The sequence below is a fragment of the Macaca nemestrina genome, chromosome 8 (genome assembly GCF_043159975.1).
Source record: "Macaca nemestrina isolate mMacNem1 chromosome 8, mMacNem.hap1, whole genome shotgun sequence".
Classification (NCBI taxonomy): Eukaryota; Metazoa; Chordata; class Mammalia; order Primates; family Cercopithecidae; genus Macaca; species Macaca nemestrina.
The window spans coordinates 37,125,160-37,143,396 of record NC_092132.1 but is presented as its reverse complement, the minus strand read 5'-3'; the positions used below and the strand labels follow the sequence as shown (position 1 = coordinate 37,143,396).

At 36.2% G+C, this 18,237-nt stretch overlaps 1 long non-coding RNA gene and 1 pseudogene across 1 annotated transcript in view; both read right to left on the bottom strand.

Moving 5' to 3' along the window:
• LOC139355786 (uncharacterized) overlaps positions 1 to 18,237 on the bottom strand; it is a 168,933-nt gene that overhangs the window by 107,043 nt on the left and 43,653 nt on the right. The gene's annotated exons all lie outside the window — the stretch shown is intronic.
• LOC139355785 (small ribosomal subunit protein eS17 pseudogene) overlaps positions 1 to 18,237 on the bottom strand; it is a 76,210-nt pseudogene that overhangs the window by 35,228 nt on the left and 22,745 nt on the right.

Sequence of the window (18,237 nt, the reverse complement as noted above, 5' to 3'; positions counted from 1 at the left end):
TAAAAATCATTTAAAAAAATTAAAATAAAGAAAAAATGAGGCAATTATTAACTCCAGGCATAGGGTAAAAAATAAAAGTAAAGAAAGCAAAGTCATTTCAATGGCACAAGTTTGAAGAGCCTTTAAAAAGTCCTGATATGAACACTGAACAATGATCTAACTAAAATTGTGCCTCAACAGTAGTGGAAGGATAAGGGATGGGAAACAAATGTATGCATGATAGGATAGGGAGAGGAAAGAGACCCAAATGCTAAGTTCTAGTAGGAAGTTGGTAGATGATGTCTACTGCTAAAAAAAGTAAGGTAGCATCACAACCATATGTTTTTAGAAATCTGAAAGTAAAAAAATATTTTCTAACAGTATTATTTTTCATAATAGTTTCTGTGGTTTTGGTAGAATAATTTAGCTCGTTATGTGTATGAACACCTGATAAAAATAAGAACAAAAAGATTTTCTTTTGATTACTAACATTTTCTTATCACTAAGACTATTTGGAGTGTAAAGACCTCTTATGTTGAGCTCAATTAAAACCATTTTCATATAGTAATTCATAATTAGAACCCATACTATTATAACATATAAATGTCTTTTAATTTTATATCTTATAAAATCTCTTAAAGATCCCTTTATAACTATCTCATCCTTAATGTATTCTGTATTCTTGTGAGCTAGGCATTATTTTCCATTTAAAGCGAAGTTTCAGAGAATTAGAAAAATTTTAAAAATTGCCCAAGATCTCTTAGAAATTTTGAGAGAGTAACAAGATCAGAACATAACATTCCAAATTATTTGTCTTTATGCCACACAATCATGTTGAATTTTCCCAAATATTTAAAAAATAATAAACAAAAACCCCAAATAATTTGAGAATGCCAAAAAGAAAAAAAAAGAAGCAACAACATTGGGACTATTGTAAACTAATTGTGCATATTTGACAAGGACTCATGAATTCCTCTTAGATATAAAAGTAGAGAAGTCAATTTCTTCCAAAGCTGTGACAATAATTGACTGAAGACTATTATAAATAAGTTTAAAAAGCAGAATAACCAATAAGATCAAGTATATAATCAGTGGATAAATATGGTAAAGACTAATTACAATATTCCTATGAAATCAATGAAGGGGAGAGAGCTACACACACACACACACCCCCCCCAAACACATAAAACTTTATTCCAATTATTTTCTATCAGTGGAGCCCATTATTTCTGGTTTTGATTGGCTCTCAGTTTACTTCTTTTAGATAAGAATACTATTTAAATCTAGTTTATATGAAATTCTTTCTCTTTAACAAAATATTAAAAGAACGAAAACAAGTGGGCAGATATAAAGTTGGCCTCAGATTTCTCATCTACAGAATTTGGATAACAGAACCCATGTAACAGAGTTGTGAAAGTTAAATAAAACAATGCACAGAAGCATCTGGCATAGTGCTTCAAGACATTTTAAAGACAAACTCTAATACCAATGCATTTGCTTAGTTCTCTGCCCTGTTCTTCCATTTAGGAAAATATCTTAGTGGACATCAAGATTTTTAAGTTATGCAAGGTCCTGAGGCATAGTCTGGAGAGAGAAAATTGAGCTGGGGAAAACTGAAAAGTTGCTCTGCATAATATATTATGGGAACTTTCAATTGATTGGGCATGGGGGCACAATCTGGGGGTTTAGAGGTCTTGGACAGGGAGGAGAGGAATGTAATAGAAGAAGAAAACACAGTGAGAAATACCCAAAGATGGAAAGACAGCTCAGTTTAAAACAATCTTCTAGTGATTAATTTTACTTTTTTTGCATCTATGTTGGGCATATTTCCCTCCCCAAATGTTTTGTTTAATAAAAAGTTGGCTACTCACCCAACAGTCTTTTGTTAGTGGAGCTTTGGGAAATTAACAGGGGGTTAAGGATACAGACAAAGAAAGGTCACAGAGGCAAGGCAGTAAATAGGGATTGGGACTGGGAGTGAAAGATGACTGGATGCTGAAGCCTCTCCGAGGCCCCCACCATCCTAAGGAATACCTGGGAAATTGTAGAGGACTCTAAATTAATTTCCCAGTGTATACAGAACAAGGAGTTAATATATCTGTTTGCTTACCATACAAGGCTGGCAAATTTGGACTTCTCAAGATTAACATCATTAATGGTTCTTTCCTTTAGTTAAAATAATTTAAAGCACGAATAGTTAGAAGAGATGACAGCTAGCCATAAGTGCTTCTCTAAACAATGACACATAATGAGTAAGTTTTCATGGCATGGGGGTAAGAAATGTAAATGTTTAGAAATTTTAATGTTTTATACAACTTTTCACAAGCATTAGCTCATGTAATTGTCACAAAATCTCTGAGACTATGGAATCCCTTTTTATTTTTAATAAGAGAAGCAGACTTGGATATGCTAAGAAATTTGCCCAAAGGATCATAGTGAGAATAGGCTTTCTGCTGTACTACAAACAAACACAAACCTTAGTGGGGTGGAGACAGGACAAATCCGACCTAATTTAAATTTTGCCCATACTCTTTCTGAATAGACAAATCAACTTAAAAACTTTCTACATTCCTAGTATTATTGCAGCTGTCATTTCAAGACATTCATGAGTGTGATTTGGGTAATCTAAACCCAGAACATTTTTAAAATTTGCCAAAAATTAATGTGCATCCTAAAAGAGGTTACCCTCCAGCAGGATTGTTTTATCAATATTTTTATGAGGAGACATTCTACATTCCCTTCCATCTCCGTTCTTTCGTTTTCCATTATAGTTTAATAAGAAAGCTAATTATTTCAATAATCCCAGTCTATAAAGAGGAAATCTTTAAGCTAAAGTGAAATAAAAGCTAGTCTGTAAATATATCATCTTATTATCAAAGTACTGATGGAAATACGGGTCTAAACACAAATGAGGCAGAAATTTAATGCCATTTAAAAGCAAATACTCTGGTGAAGGCCAAAAGAAATTGGACTTAGGAATTGAACCACTAGAGAACCATTACAGAGATAAGAGACAATTACAGTTTATGTTATATGTTCATATTAGAGATATATTGGCTTGTGCATTCAAAAGTCTATGCATGAATAAATGGCTATTATGTGGCTCTGTATCATGTCTTTAATATTTGGTTTTCCTGTAACAACCCATTGGAAGCACATAGGAAATCAGTTTGGGTACCATATTTCTATTTCCCAAGTATGCAGTTACTCCCCCACTACCCTCACAATTGGCAGTGATTTCTGTTTACACGATTGGTGTTGAAAAAGCCAACTTTTCCTTGCTTTCTGGTTTCTATTCATAAGCAAAATGAAAATCTATTGATTAAATACTGGTGGAGGCAGTTTGTCAGCCTGTTTGTCAGCCTTCTCTTGAAATCGTATTTAAAATAATATATGAGTTTATGTTAAATCGATAGCTATTTTACTTACAAGTTGGATGTGTAAAAGGTTCTCTGTACCTGTGCTTTGCTAAGATTTAATGCTACTGAATACAAGGCACTCTTCTACCAAATATATCATGCCAAAAAGTTATGTAACAATGGAGCCCCCAAATCTGGGTGATCACAGCAGCATGATAGCAATAATGCTAACCTTTCTATATACCTTGGCATCATTGCTGATAAATGAAGACAATGATAGTGTATACCTCATGATGACTCAATCAACATTTGTTATTTATTGTTTCTGGCTTCTTTTTAGCATAATTGTTTCATGATGAATGTATTTACTAAGATGTTTTTAGCTGCAAGTGGCAGGCCAAATTGGTGTGATCCAAACATACAGAACTTTGTTCTCTCACTTCACAAGAAATCTGGAGATAGGCAGCTCCCTCAGAGGCTCAACGATGTCAAAGTGTTTGTTAATAAATGTTTCTGGAATTATTTTGCTTCCTGTGCTCCCAAGCCCTATCCATGATCACAAGATGGCTACAGCATTACTTGAGAATATTCAGAGTGGAAAGGAAGAAGGCAGGAAGAAAAGAGATTTTCTTTCCCCAAGGAGTAGAGTATCTCCTTAGGTCTCATTTTCCTGAACTGGGTTGCATTCAAACATGTAGACCAATAAAGAATGAGATCCCTATGACTAATGGAGACTAGTAAGAATTTATTCCCTGGGCCTGGGGTTAGGAGATTACTACCCAAACAAAATTGTGGTGGTGTTCGTAAGGCAGAAGAGTAGAAAGGCATTGGCAAGGCAAACCACAGGGTGACTGAATGTTTCCTACTAAGGCTCCTTGTGATCAAGCTTGATTAACATTGTAGAGCTGAATTATTACTGACCTATTAGTTTTTGTTATTTCAATATGTAGCAAAAGGCAGGCAGGATTCATTATTTGTTTTTGGCTTCTAAACAACAAAATAAAGAACAAGTCTATGAAGTTATATGAGGAAATTCAATGTGTGTAAGTAGGCCTTCTTTGCAGGGTGGGGGTGGTTTGTTCATTTTTCCTGATTTATCCAGATAAATGTTTTCATTGCTAACTATATCCTATATATTTATACATAGTCTCTTTACATAAATACAGATTTGGGTTTTTTTTTAAAAATAGATTGAACAATAATTCCTGTCTAGAATGAATTACATATGTAATATTATGCAAGATACCTTCCAAGTATCTTATTTTTGAAGTTCTACATACAGCTGATCGCCAAGAGAATTACTTGGCAGTCAATGTTAAATGGATAAAAATGTAAGTGGAAATTATATGTAAAACAACTGAACAGAAAACCATACACATTTGGAAACAATGTAATTATTTGATTTGAGAACTTGCTTATTTAGTTTAAACATTCAAGGAATTTGATTACTTTACATTGTGAATAGCTAAATACGAAAATGCCATTCACAGTGTAAATATCATTTCTTAGGTTTGTTTTCAGGTTTTGTATTTATTTTATTTTTATTTTGTTTTCTACGAGGCAAGATTCTGACATCAGTACCATTCTTTCTCCTTTACCCACTGCTGCCTTTAGTATAATGCACACAAGAAGGCTCCCCCTATGCCAATCATTTCTAAGGTATCATAGTAGCTGGGAGTTATACAAGTATTCATGAGAACACCACACGAGCATTTGCTCATTTTATCCCCTTGTGACTGTTCAAGCCCCATTTCGGTAATAATATATTACAATATTTTATAAATTGTACATAACAATATATTACATCTAAAGACACAATAATATTCTGACAAAGAACTGAAAAATATTTGAGATGTGTCAATCAACATAGAAATGGGATCAAGTTCCTTTAAAAAAGACTAATTTTTTGGTCAGAAAGTTGGTAAACTAAGAATGCTTTATTCCTATAAAAGGTTTCACAAATGATTTCTAACATACTGTAAAGATTTTTTTTCAGCACTTTAAGGAGGTTTTATTAAGTGCCTGCAGTTTGTGTTCAAAGAAACTTTGATGAACTGGGTGACCTATATGAAGAGGCTATGTAAGTCACTCACATGAAATGATATTGGTAAGAAAATGTATACATTTGACATCCAGGCAATATTTTCTTTTTAGGAGATTTTCAGGTCCAAAATACCTCTGCTAAAAATTAAACCAAAAGCCATGAATAAATAATCTTCAATCCAAGGCTTCATTTCTGATGAGGAGAGAATTAGAAAAATACATCATGGCCATCAGTCCTGAGAGGTGTGGTGACTATATTCAGAGATTGTCATCTGTGGTCTCCTAGCTTTAATTGGCCTCCTGGGGCACATAGAATGTTGTGTGTTTGTCACACTTATAGAGATCTTGGCACAAACTATTTTCAGCTGTTTGGAAACTTAACATACAATAGAAAGGGCCTGCTGAGTCTGGCATTTGCTAACACAGCCTTGAAGTCAATGGAAAAGTCTGGCTTCTTTTTTGAGGTTCTCACAGTGATGGATCTGCAGACTGTAAAGTATACAAGAAGCTAAGAATCTCCCTTAGCATAGCCAAAGCTCTTCCCCACAGAGACTCCAGGGAGTCTTGGCTAGTACACTCTTTCTGCAGGGTCCTGGAATATTTTCACCTTCTCTACTTGAATATTAGTCTCCACAAGAAAAGATTTTACAGCATTTTGCCTAAATTTGCCAACAGAGATTATGCAGAGGTGGCAGGGTGGTAACCTGAGGGCTGAATCTAGTGCACAGGCATTTGCCTTTGTTTGCTTGTTTGGCTCTTCTTAGCATTTCGCTTTGCTTTGTTTCATTAATTTGAGTTAACTGCCAGCTTTTGAAATTAGGACATTTCACATTTAAAAAAAAAAAATACCAGATTACTGATTTCTCTAGCAACACAAGGTCTGAGTTCCTGCTTGGCAACAGGTAACTAGGGCTGGGTAGCAGCTGCCCTAGTTTGGAGGGGATATGGGTCTCAAGTGCCAGAGACCCATTGGAGGGCCTCTTGCCTTTACATTCCCTGACTGGCTGTACTAGACACTTGAATTAGCAATAAACATGCCTTTAAAATACAAATAGAACATGCCTTAAAATACATTTCAAATATAAGAAGCAATAAAGAATAATATTGCGTACAACATCACCACCTCTTAGCTTGCTTAAGTGGTAACATACTTTTTTTTTAAAGAAGTGAAACATTATATATACATTAATTCTTCCTGTTTATCCTCCCCAAATCTCAATCATCTTTCTCCAACCATATACACATGACTACCATTCTAATTTTGGTCTTTATCATTCCCATGCATGCTTTTTTTCTTACTTCTACTTTTGTCTCCATATAAATGACTTTTTAAAAATGTAAATAAGATCACAACTCCTTGTGTAACATTCTTCAATGACATTCTGCTATGCTTTATAACAAAATCAGAGCAGAATTTCCAGTCTCAGATCTCACCACTGTCTGCTTCCGCTGTGGCTTATCAAAGCTGGAGGTTTCACCTCTATTAAGAATCCTCCCTGACCACTTTATCTAAAATAGTCCTTCCATTCTGACTTGCCTTCCTATTTCCAATTACACTGTAAAACATCACCCTATTCGTTATTCACTTGGGTGTGATTCACACATCACACTCTGCAATCATATTATTTGTTTATTAATTGTCTGTTTCTTCAACTTGAACATAAACTCGATGAAGGCAGAGTGCTTCTCTGTCTTGATCATGCTAGTATCTCCAACTTAAACTAGTGCCTACCATACGGTTGGTGTTAATAAATATTTTTTGAGTGAATAGATAAAAAATAGTTCTTCCTTCCTCTTCCCTGTAATTATCCTATGTGTAGGCTCTGCACTCTCTGATTCTACCTTGACTCCAAGGAAGAAAATTATTAGATATTGGAAAATCAGTCAAGAACAAAGTTCAAATTTTTCTAGACAGCTACTTAAAATATGTATAATTCCTCCAAAATTTTAGGAAGATAAGCGAATGCCTTCCCACTGAATGAGCAGCTTTCTAGGTGAGCTAATCCACGGGTTCTAGTCTAACTATAGTAGTCCATTTCTACACTGCTATAAAGAAATACCTGAGACCGGGTAATTTATAAACAAAAGATATTTAATTGACTCACAGTTTTGCATGGCTGGGGAGGCATCAGGAAACTTACAATCATGGCCGAAGGTGAAGGGGAAGCAAGACACGTCTTACATGGTGGTAGGAGAGAGAGAATAAGCGAAGGGCAAACTGCCCCTTTTAAACCATCAGCTCTTGTGATAACTCACTCAATATCACGAGAACAGCATAGGGGAAACCGCCCACATCATCCAATCGCCTTCCCCCAGATCCTTCCCTCCTACACGTGGGGATTACAATATGAGATAAAATTGGGGGGGAGGGACACAAAGCCAAACCATATTACTAACCAAGTTCTCTAGGGTTAATATAGCTTCTTGGCTGTAGAACTATGCTCCTTATGGTGGTACCATCCCCATTCCTACCATACTGTATGTTCCTTAAAGTCAGGGACCCTGTTCTATTCATTGCTATATTCCTGTTGTTGAGCACAGTACCTAGCACATGGTACGTGCTGATTAAATGTTGATTAACAGAACCCAGTCTGTGGTTTCTTACCTAGGGACTCCTCTTTAAAAAAAAAAAAAAAAATCACAATCCCTTAAGCTCCCACTGCAGTTGTCCCCCTCCCTTCTCGCTTTCATTGTCATCACTTCCACTACTCTCTGCTTCAACTGCCGCCTCAGAGGTTAAATATCTGGGTTACTCCAGGCAAGCAAGGTATTCATATGGGATAAATATTCTCTCTGTAAGTTAATGTCCCTCAAGACATTTATTTTCTTTACCCGTGTTTCAGCATTCCCAATCTCTGAGACAAATCTTTTAACCTAAACATTGCCTCACAGCTGGCAGATAGTCTCCAGACCCACTGAACTCCAGCTCACTGTGAAAGCCAATAATTCACTGGCCTAAAATATGAGCAGCAGGGCAGAAGGCTGCCCCTCTGCTGCTGCAAGGAAATTTTATTTGAGAAACTCTAATTCTTAGTGATATATTTACTATATTCCCATTTTTTTCTTAACTTTATTGCCTCAACAGTAAAACTAAAACCGACCTTAAGTATTCAAATAGAGCAAGTCAGAAATTAAAAAAAAAAAAAAAAGTCAAATGGACAATGTAGGGGCTGTCCTATGCATTTGTCTTACCCTCAAAAGTCTAAGTCCTATGAGAAAAAAATAAACAGAAAAAAATAGTTACTCTTGTCAATAAAATAGATACCAATTTCTGATACAGAGTGACAGTTCAGGGAGAAAAGATAAAAGCAAACTTGGGACTTTTAGAAAAATTTTTGAGAGAGGACGAATGAGATTTTCAGACCAATATGAAGCTAGAGCAACGCCAATATAACATGGGATTAGTATCAGTGTATTAACAGCTGTCATGGTGAGGTTGGCTTCTCACACTGTTATCCAGTTGGCATTTATTTTGAATGCAGTAAACAGGAATGGTGGGAGTGTGGAGCATGGGTGGGACTGCATTAAGTGTCAGACAGAATAATCTGTGAGATGAATGTGGCTCAAATGTTATGTCTTACAAATGCTGAACTTAAGTACAAGAAGAAACATGCTGCACTCAAGAGTTCAGTCCCGGGGACGGAGGCTGACTCACAGCAGAGCTAAATGAAGCTTCAGTTTTAGGTTCCCTTCTTTTACACAGGTCCCTTCCAAGGACCAGTATCTAATTTGTATCCATTATCGTTTTTCTTTCCAAATGCCGCCCCGACCCCTGCCACCAAATTGTACAAGTTTCAAACTCTAAAACACCTACATTTCCCCCTGCCAGACAAATTAATTTTTAAGGAGTTTCCAAAAGATGTTGATGAACATTATAAAGACACACAGGTTTTAAAAAGTATGTAAAGAACTGCATTCTGGGTGCAGTGGCTCACACCTGTAATCTCAGCACTTTGGGATTGCTTGAGTCCAGGAGTTCGAGATCAGCCTGGGCAACGTGGTGAAATCCTGTCTCTACAATAAATACAAAAAACAAGCCAGGTGTTGTTGTGCACACCTGTAGTGCCAGTTAGCCAGGAGGCTGAGGTGGGAGGATCACCTGAGTCCGGGAGGTCATGGCTGCAGTGGGCCATGATTAGATTGCACTCCAGCCTAGCCACAGATGGAGACCCTGTCTCAAACAACAACAACAACAACAACAACAACAACAACAAAAACAAAAACAAAAAAACTGCAGTTCTGAAAAACAAAAATGAATGAATGAATAAATAAATATGTAAACTATATCACTTGATATTTAATTGGAGGCAAATTTTCATGACCCCTCATCAAAAGGTTTAAGATGCTATCTCTTTCCTTAAAGATAGTATTGGGTAATTTAGGAATCAAGACATAGGTACATAAAAATAACTATTGTCTTACTATTGAGAAATGGGAGGTATTCTTTTAGCAAATACTTATTAATTGTGTCTTTTTTCCAGGCACTGCTCTAGGCCTCGGAGATCCAATAGTTAATAAAACAAAACAATCAGCCTTCATGGAGCCTACAGTTGAATGGGAAAGAAATTGAAAAAGTAAATAAATGAATAAATTAAATATTTAAAAGTTATAAAAAGTTCTGTTAAAAAAAAAAAAGATATCAAGTTGCTAAGACAGAGATTAAAGAAGAAACCTTTTTTACCTTGGGCAGTAGTCAAGATTTGCGAAGGTAACACACTTGAAGGAAGAGATAGCCATGAAAAGAGATGAAAGGAAGTATGTTCTGGGCAGATGTGTAAAGACCTGAGGTGAGAAACAGCTCAACATTCTTGAGCAACAGAGGAAGCCAATGTGGGTAAATACAGTAAGTGGCCAGACACACGAGATGAAGCAAGCAAAAGATCCTTGGTATGTTCTGCTTGCAAATGGAGTTTTCTGAATATTTGCTGCATTACATCTCTTCCTTAACCTGGGAAGTGATGGAATTGAAAAGCTAATTTTTGTTCTTAGAACATAGTAATACAAGTAATACAAGATCCAACCACTGCATCCCAAGTAGTTTATAAAAGTTACAGTAAAGGAAGAAAAATTAAGTATGTGTTGTTCTATAAAATTCTTATATCCCCTTTTCTGTCACATATATATGTGTGTGTGTGTGTGTGTATATACATGTATAATATATATACCTGTTGATTTGTGTTTCTATCAAGTTAGAAGATGGTGAAAGCCTACCTCTCAAAGTCCCAAATAAGAAACATTGTCATTGGATGTCAACACTATCATTCATATGGGTCATAAAAGAATGGGTAAGGCTGTACTCCACTCCCACCATTGGAAGAAATGAGCAACCATGTTCTTAGACTTAATTATACATGAATCTTTTTTTATTTAAAAAATTATTTTTAAAATTAAACAATAAGAATTGTACATATTCATGGGGTATGTAGTAATGTTTTGCACATATAATGTATAGTAATTAGATGAGGATAATTAGCATATCCATCATCTCAAACATTTATTTGTGTGGGGAACATTCAATATCCTCCTTCTAGCTATTTGAAGCTATATAATAAATTACTCTCTACAAACATACCACCCTGAATGTGCCCAATCTAATGCATCTTGGGTTTTTTTTTTTTTTTTTTTTTTGAGACAGAGTCTCGCTCTGTCACCCAGACTGCTGTGTAGTGTTGTGATCTCAGCTCACTGCAACCTCTGCCTCCTGAGTTCAAGTGATTTTCGTGTCTCAGCCTCCCTGAGTAGCTGGGATTACAGGTTTGTGCCTCCACACCCAGCTAATTTTTGTATTTTTAGTAGAGACGAGGTTTCACCATGTTGGCCAGCATGGTCTCAAATTCCTGACCTAAAGCGATCCGCCCGCCTTGGCCTCCCAAAGTGCTGGGATTACAGGCATGAGCCACTGTGCCCGGCCTGATGGATCTTATTTAATCTTCCTGTCTTCAGTTAGGGGAGAAGAGGGATAAGAACAGCAAGTACAATTGTCCAGAATTCTGAAATTAAAAAAGAAATACTATCAGCTGAGGCCTGAGGAACCGTGTGGGTAAAATTTCATTATTACTCAATATTAACTTGGATAAAAATAATAAAAGGAATTTTACTGAAAACCTTTTGGCTGGCTTCTTTCTCTTGGAACTCTCTATCTCCATTTTGCTTCTTAATGAAAGAATCAGTTAATTCCAGCTCAATAATAAAGAGGTAGGCAGGGGCCTGATAATACCTGGTTTTGAAGTCACTGGCATGGAGAATGGATTTTGATTTAAATGCAGTCGAAAGCCACTGAAAAGTCTTAGCTTGGAAAATTATTTGGCTCGATTTATGTTTTAAGAAGCTGTACATTTTAAGAAGTAGCACAGGCAATAAGTTATATAAAGGGAGGTTAGTGTGTGCTGATTATAGAGAAGAGTGGAGATAAAACTGGGCCCTTAAACGATAGGTGGATGACAGTAGAGAGATTAAGAGAGGGTATTCATGGTAAGAGCAATGAAATGAGAAAAGGCTTTGAGATGGGCTGGGTTGGAAGAAAGTAGGGAATATACCTGCCTGACTGAGGTATATTAAGTTCTGATCAAATCGTAGTTAGAATCTGTTTATCAGACTAGGAACATCAGGTAACAGGAGACAAGAAATTTCATATGTGTAACATAATGGAAGTAAAGCTTCAGAGACATGAATTTAATGGAAATGTGAAAAAAGACTTCTTTACAAAGTGGAGAAGGAACTTAAAAATTAAAAGAAATAAGAAAAATCAGAGCAACAAAATAAAGCCTGAAGTAAAATATACATTTCCTTTCTTATTTCCAGTTAAAACCTAAAGAAGTTTGGCAAAAGCTGTGTTATTCTTTCAGAGGCTGACCGGGGGAAACAGAGAAGCGAGATCAGGATAAATGCAGCTGGGGCTAAGACTAGCTGAAAGATGGTTCCCAAAGGAAGGTGGCATGAATCAAAATTACACTGAACTTGGCGATTTGGGCTTGGGTATAATTCGAGTTGATATTCAATTAGCTTAATTTGGAAGGTGGCAGGTGGTGGCTGATGTCCCATATATGTGTTGAAATAATCATCAGTCAGATGTTAGAGTCAGGTAAGTATCCTACTGGGGATAAAGGAGAAGTTCCAGGAATATACTGGAGGCTAGGTTATCTGTTAAACCCATGACAGAAGTTAAGCAATTGATCACAGTTTAGTCAATATACAAGTATCCCAGGTTGCATTTTGCAATCCAGGTTCTAAATTCAAATAGGTGAAATACTAATGAAATATCCCAACCACTGGGGAAAAGAGGCACCTATGACATTGCAAGCTTTAGTTCCAGTGCCCTCAGGACCTGAACAAATCTGAGATTTCCTAATGCAGGGAGGGAGTATAATGTAAAAGAGTCCAAATACCTGGGCTTACATCCTGAGTTCTGTCACTTACTAACTGGGTGACAAGTCATAATCTCTTAGGCTTATTTTCTATTTCTAAAATATATGGATACTGATACCTAAATGGCACAGTTGCTATGATAATGCTTGTAAAAGAGCTTGATACAGAAAATGATTCAATAAATGGCAGGGAGTTTGTTTTGTTTTAAATAAATGAGGTAATTAGCAAAAATGGTCTAGGGTCTAGATCAAGTGTTATCCTGAAGGGTTATTACACAATCTGAGATACTTGCTCATTTCCCCAGTGCTCTGAGACAGAGGTCACGGGGATTAAAAAAAAAAAAAAACCAAAAACGTTGTGTCTCATTGGACCACAAATAAGCACATACTGATGGAAAATAATGAGGATCATCAGACATAATGGCTCAGAATGTTGAGTGAGTCCTTGGCGACCCTGGTCTTTATGTTCCTTTCTAGAAAGTGGGTATTTCATGACATTTTAGAAAAGGTTGCTTAGAGTCCAAGGAGAAACTACTGTAAGCATCACCTCCGGTATGAAGACATTTAAAGAATGACAGAGCATCAGGTCACTTGGCAGTTGGTACAGAAAGTACTCCACACTAATAAATCTGTGCACAGAAAACCCAGCTATTCCCACAAGAGAAGGGACTGTAAAAGACGGACATGATACTTTTAAGTAGAATGAGGGTAAAATCATGCTAAAAGTAAAGTTGTTACAGAAAAAAATGGTGGGTATTGACCAAGTGATATAGTAGAGTTACTGAATTTGATTCTATAGAAGAGAGAAATGATTGTTTACACAAGTCCTGTGTTCACCTAGAATTCTGCATTTCCACCATTGCAGCACTTACCATTCTAGAATGTAATAGACCACCTGTTTCCCTCACTAGATCCAAGCTCTGTAACAAGATGAAGTCAATCTAACTTTACAGTTCTATCCCCAGGGTTTACGCACAGTGTTTGACACATAGTGGATGCTCAAAAAACACTTGATATTAAATGAGTAATCAAGCTAGTATCATGAAAAATACATGTAGAAAATAAGGTAAATTTAAGGATTTTCAAAGGGAGAAAAAAGGAGATGCAATGTAGCACATAGGTAGATATATTAACAAGTGAGGAATCAACTTCTCCATCCATGCCCATGATGAAAAAAGAGAAGTGAGTAAAAAAAAGATTAATTCCGAGTTGTAAGTATATAGTAAACTTTAAACTGTGGCCATAGCAGCTCAAAATCAAACGTAAGCTCAAATCAGATGCAAGCTCCATTTATGGTAAAAAACAGTTGTCATTTTATTCTGGTTTATGACTTAAAAAGTTAAATATCATTGGTTCTTTTACATATAGGAACCAGTCTTGGCAAAATTTACAAGAACAGGAGATAGATTCTTACAGTATAAAAGTCAAATGTAATCAAGCTTAGTAAAAACGATATGGTTATTAATTCAGCACCGAAGAAGGCAAGACTCCAGGTCCAAAAATCTCACAGACTAACTTTGACAAACGTGACCCATGGGCAACGCAGGATGACCAGGAGGTGTTGGAATTGGATGTACAGATGTATTGCTATATGTTACAGCTGGATTTAAGAGACCCCCAAAGCTAATGAATATTACAAGGAACCAGAAACTCCCTTGACAGCCATGTATACATGTGTAAAATAACAAAGGATCTGAATGCAAGTGTTTGTACTTCATCACTCAGCCTGAAATTCTATCCAATTCATTCAAGCCCAGAGAAATGTGCAGCTTTAGCAAAAACCAGTCCATCCCTTGAAACAAAATATGAAAGTTACCACTGACATACCCACTTTTCTAGCCCACTCTTCATTTCAGATGTTCTTAATAGAACTCAGACACTGCATCTGATCAATCCATATTAAGGGGCCAGCAACACAACTTGACATTTCTTCTGGAAAATTACATGTGTTAATACAAAATCTGGGCATTTGCCACAGGGTTATTTTGTATTAAGTGAAAACTGCTGCTAGAAGAACAAAAAATGTTGCCTGAAGAAAATTTGGACTTTGTATCCAGCTTAATTTGATATAGAAATTCAAAAAATGAGACAGGATAATATATTGCTTTTTCTACACTAATATTTATCCACCAAATCAAACTACTTTTGCTGTTTGTGTCCTTGCATTTTCTTTGATACAGTTTATCCCATATTAAATCTAACTTTAAAACAATAAACTTTTTTGAAAAAGTAATAAAACTTAGCTTGAGGGAAAAATTGACAAAGTTTGGATGGACTGGAGTAATTGGACAACCAGACACAGACTCTTTCTAGAAAGACTGCAGTTTTATTGTGGATAGTTTATATCTTTTCTTAAGCTATAAAATGTTATTATTTAATATCAAGAATAATTGCAACTTTTATTAATTTCAGGCTGATATAATAGATGTTGGAATCATTGTTTAACGACACAATCATCGTTTTCAAGATTTGGACATTTAAAAAGAAACGGTGTATCTACTGTAAGCCCTACCTCCTTAATATAAACTGATTTGGAATGGCCAAAAGATGTTCACTAATACCATTAATCCAATCCAATCCAATCCAATCCATATTTGCACAGTTTACAAGACAAAAACACAAGCTCAAATTGAAATCTCATATTGGCAAAGTCACATTTAATGATAGCAGATTAGATCAGATGGGCAAAAGTCATGGGCATCAGTGCTCCATGAATCATGACAGCTGTCTTGGCTAGCCAAAGTTCTGCTTTGACCTCTCTCACCTCTTTTCTACTCCAGCTCTTGAGTTTGGAAAGCTTCAGAAATTAGTCCTAGATCTTCTTTTCTCTATCTAGACTCTATTCCTAGGTAATCTTAACCACTTAGAGGGATCTAAATTACATCTCCAGCACAGACCATTCGCCTATACTCCAACTGCCTTTGATATATCCACTTGGATGTCACATATCCATTTTAGAATCCATTCTTCACAGGGTTATATTTTAAAAATAGGAAGGAGATCATGTCTCTTTTCTGGTTAAACTTCTTCACTGGCTTCCATGTGTCTTAGAATAAAATTCAAACACCTTACCATGGTCTAAAAGGTTTGCCTGATGATTTCTTCCTAATTTTTCACATCCTCTCTCATTGCTCTCATTGCTCTCTCATTGCTCTATAGTTCCTCATAGTTCCTTGCAGGAACTAAAGCCTTTGGTCTTTCCATACCTTTACACTTGTTCCTGGACTGCTGTTTTCTCTGCATTTGTTCCCTTGAATTGTTTATTCTTAGCTCTTGGGCCAAGGTGCAAAGACAACCCTCTTAGAGGTTTTCTCTGAGCACAGTGGCACGATCTCGGCTCACTGCAAGCTCCGCCTCCCGGGTTCACGCCATTCTCCTGCCTCAACCGCCCGAGTAGCTGGGACTACAGGCGCACGCCACCACGCCCAGCTAATTTTTTTGTATTTTTAGCAGAGACGGGGTTTCACCGTGTTAGCCAGGATGGTCTCGATCTCCTGACCTCGTGATCCGCCCGCCTTGGCCTCCCAAAGTGCTGGGATTACAGGCGTGAGCCACGGCGCCTGGCCTATATTTCTTACTTTATAGAATCTTGAGGATTATGATAATGTGTATACAGCACTTAGAATAGGATCTAGTGTTACTATCCACTTGATAATCTCTCATTCATTGTTTAAAATTGTGGTTAGCCTCATTGCCTCTTTGAAGACTTCCTTTAAAGTTATCCTTTTATTAATCCCCACCCCCTTGACAAAACATTTGCACCTCTATTTTTTGTATTTACTTGAATTACTAAGTTTCATGAAGAAATTTACTGCCAATCCAAACATAAGAATGGGTGTAATTTTGCTCAATTTTTGCAATTCCTATTAAAGGAACAAAGGTTTCTGTGATGATAGTTTCTATAGCAATATAGTTAAATAAATTATGGAACTGTAGAATTTTAAATCCCAGATGAAGTTTATTTCCTCCAAGGAACTTTATCAGGCACACTGTTAACTTAATTTTTTAAAAAGAATTTGAGAGGATAATTTATATGCCATTCTCAAATGTTACACTTTTATAAACTAAAAATTCCTCTGAGGTAGTGGGAGAGGCATTAGACACTCTTGTGTTCTGAATCTTACGTTAATGTCTCCATCTTACACTTATGGCATCATTACTATAACACCATGAATTCATACTCCAATTATTCTCAACTGCACATTGTCATACCTTTTTCCTTCTGAGATTACTTAAAAGTACATCATATTCACTTGTGGAATATCTAGAAATCACATTAATTAAGTGCACATGGTAAAATTACTTAGCATTCCAGGGTTTCTTCATGGTCTATACTTAGAGAATATATTACCAAAAAACGAAGCAAGAACAATTAAATAAACCATAAGTCGAAGGAATGATCAACTGTATTATTAGTATTTTTTTTTGAGATGGAGATCTTGTTATTTTGCCCAGGCTGTCCTCAAACTCCTGGGTACAAGCAGTCTTCCCTCTTAAGCTTCCTTAAGTGGGACTACAGGCATACACCACTGTGGGAATGACATATTTTAAAACTGTGCACTAGAAGGTAATGTGTATTTTTTACATTATACAATTGCTACTAATCACTTACTGTAGAGAGGCTTTTTAAATTACAGGTTGAATCAAAAACTGCAGAAATTCTTTATAATTTGTCTTTAACAAAGTGCTATTGAAGCTATATATGAATATATAGTGCTATATATGAAGAAGACTCCAAAGATTAAGTTTCTAATCGTCAATGAGAATGATTGAGCCGTAATTTAAGTCTTTAAACAACAGTGCTATTTTAGCAATGTGTTGAATTTCATCTTGCTCCTAGGTGTTAACATACCAGTGATACAAATAATTTCATTAATGAGATTAGGATCTTTTGCCTTTCCTTATGAAAGTTTCTTTCTTTTACTCACACTGGTGTTATAGTTGTAAATGCAGAGTGTACATAAACATTCATTTCCTTTCCAAGTGATTATGTTGCAACTCCAAGTGTATTGAGCATACTTTCTAGTCTCTATTCTTGGAACATCTTCCCTCTTCCTACCTTTCTTCCTACAGGATATACTTTTCCTTCTGCATCAAGGCTCCCCCAGATCTCACTTCCTCCCCAAAACTTCTCAACCTAAATGTGAAGCAAACCATAATGGCTTTCAATCTAAATCTCACAAAGTGGGTAAGTTTAATGTGAAAATACTAATTTGTCTTTTTTTCCAAGCCCTCTCATTCCGCCACCCCAATGATTCATTTCTACCATACAGCTCTACCCTTTAATGACCCTTAGCTTCTATTTTCTTATCAAACTTTACCTGCCTTGCATTCTATTCCTTCAGGGCTTTCTAGTGATGATTAGATCATATGAGAAACTAACTTGAGCTAATGTAACGTATAGAAGTAGCACTGCCTATGGTCTATAGGTATAAAACACATAATCTGAGAATGTGTGAGCTCAAAGGGGGCAGAGATCATCACTCACCTGG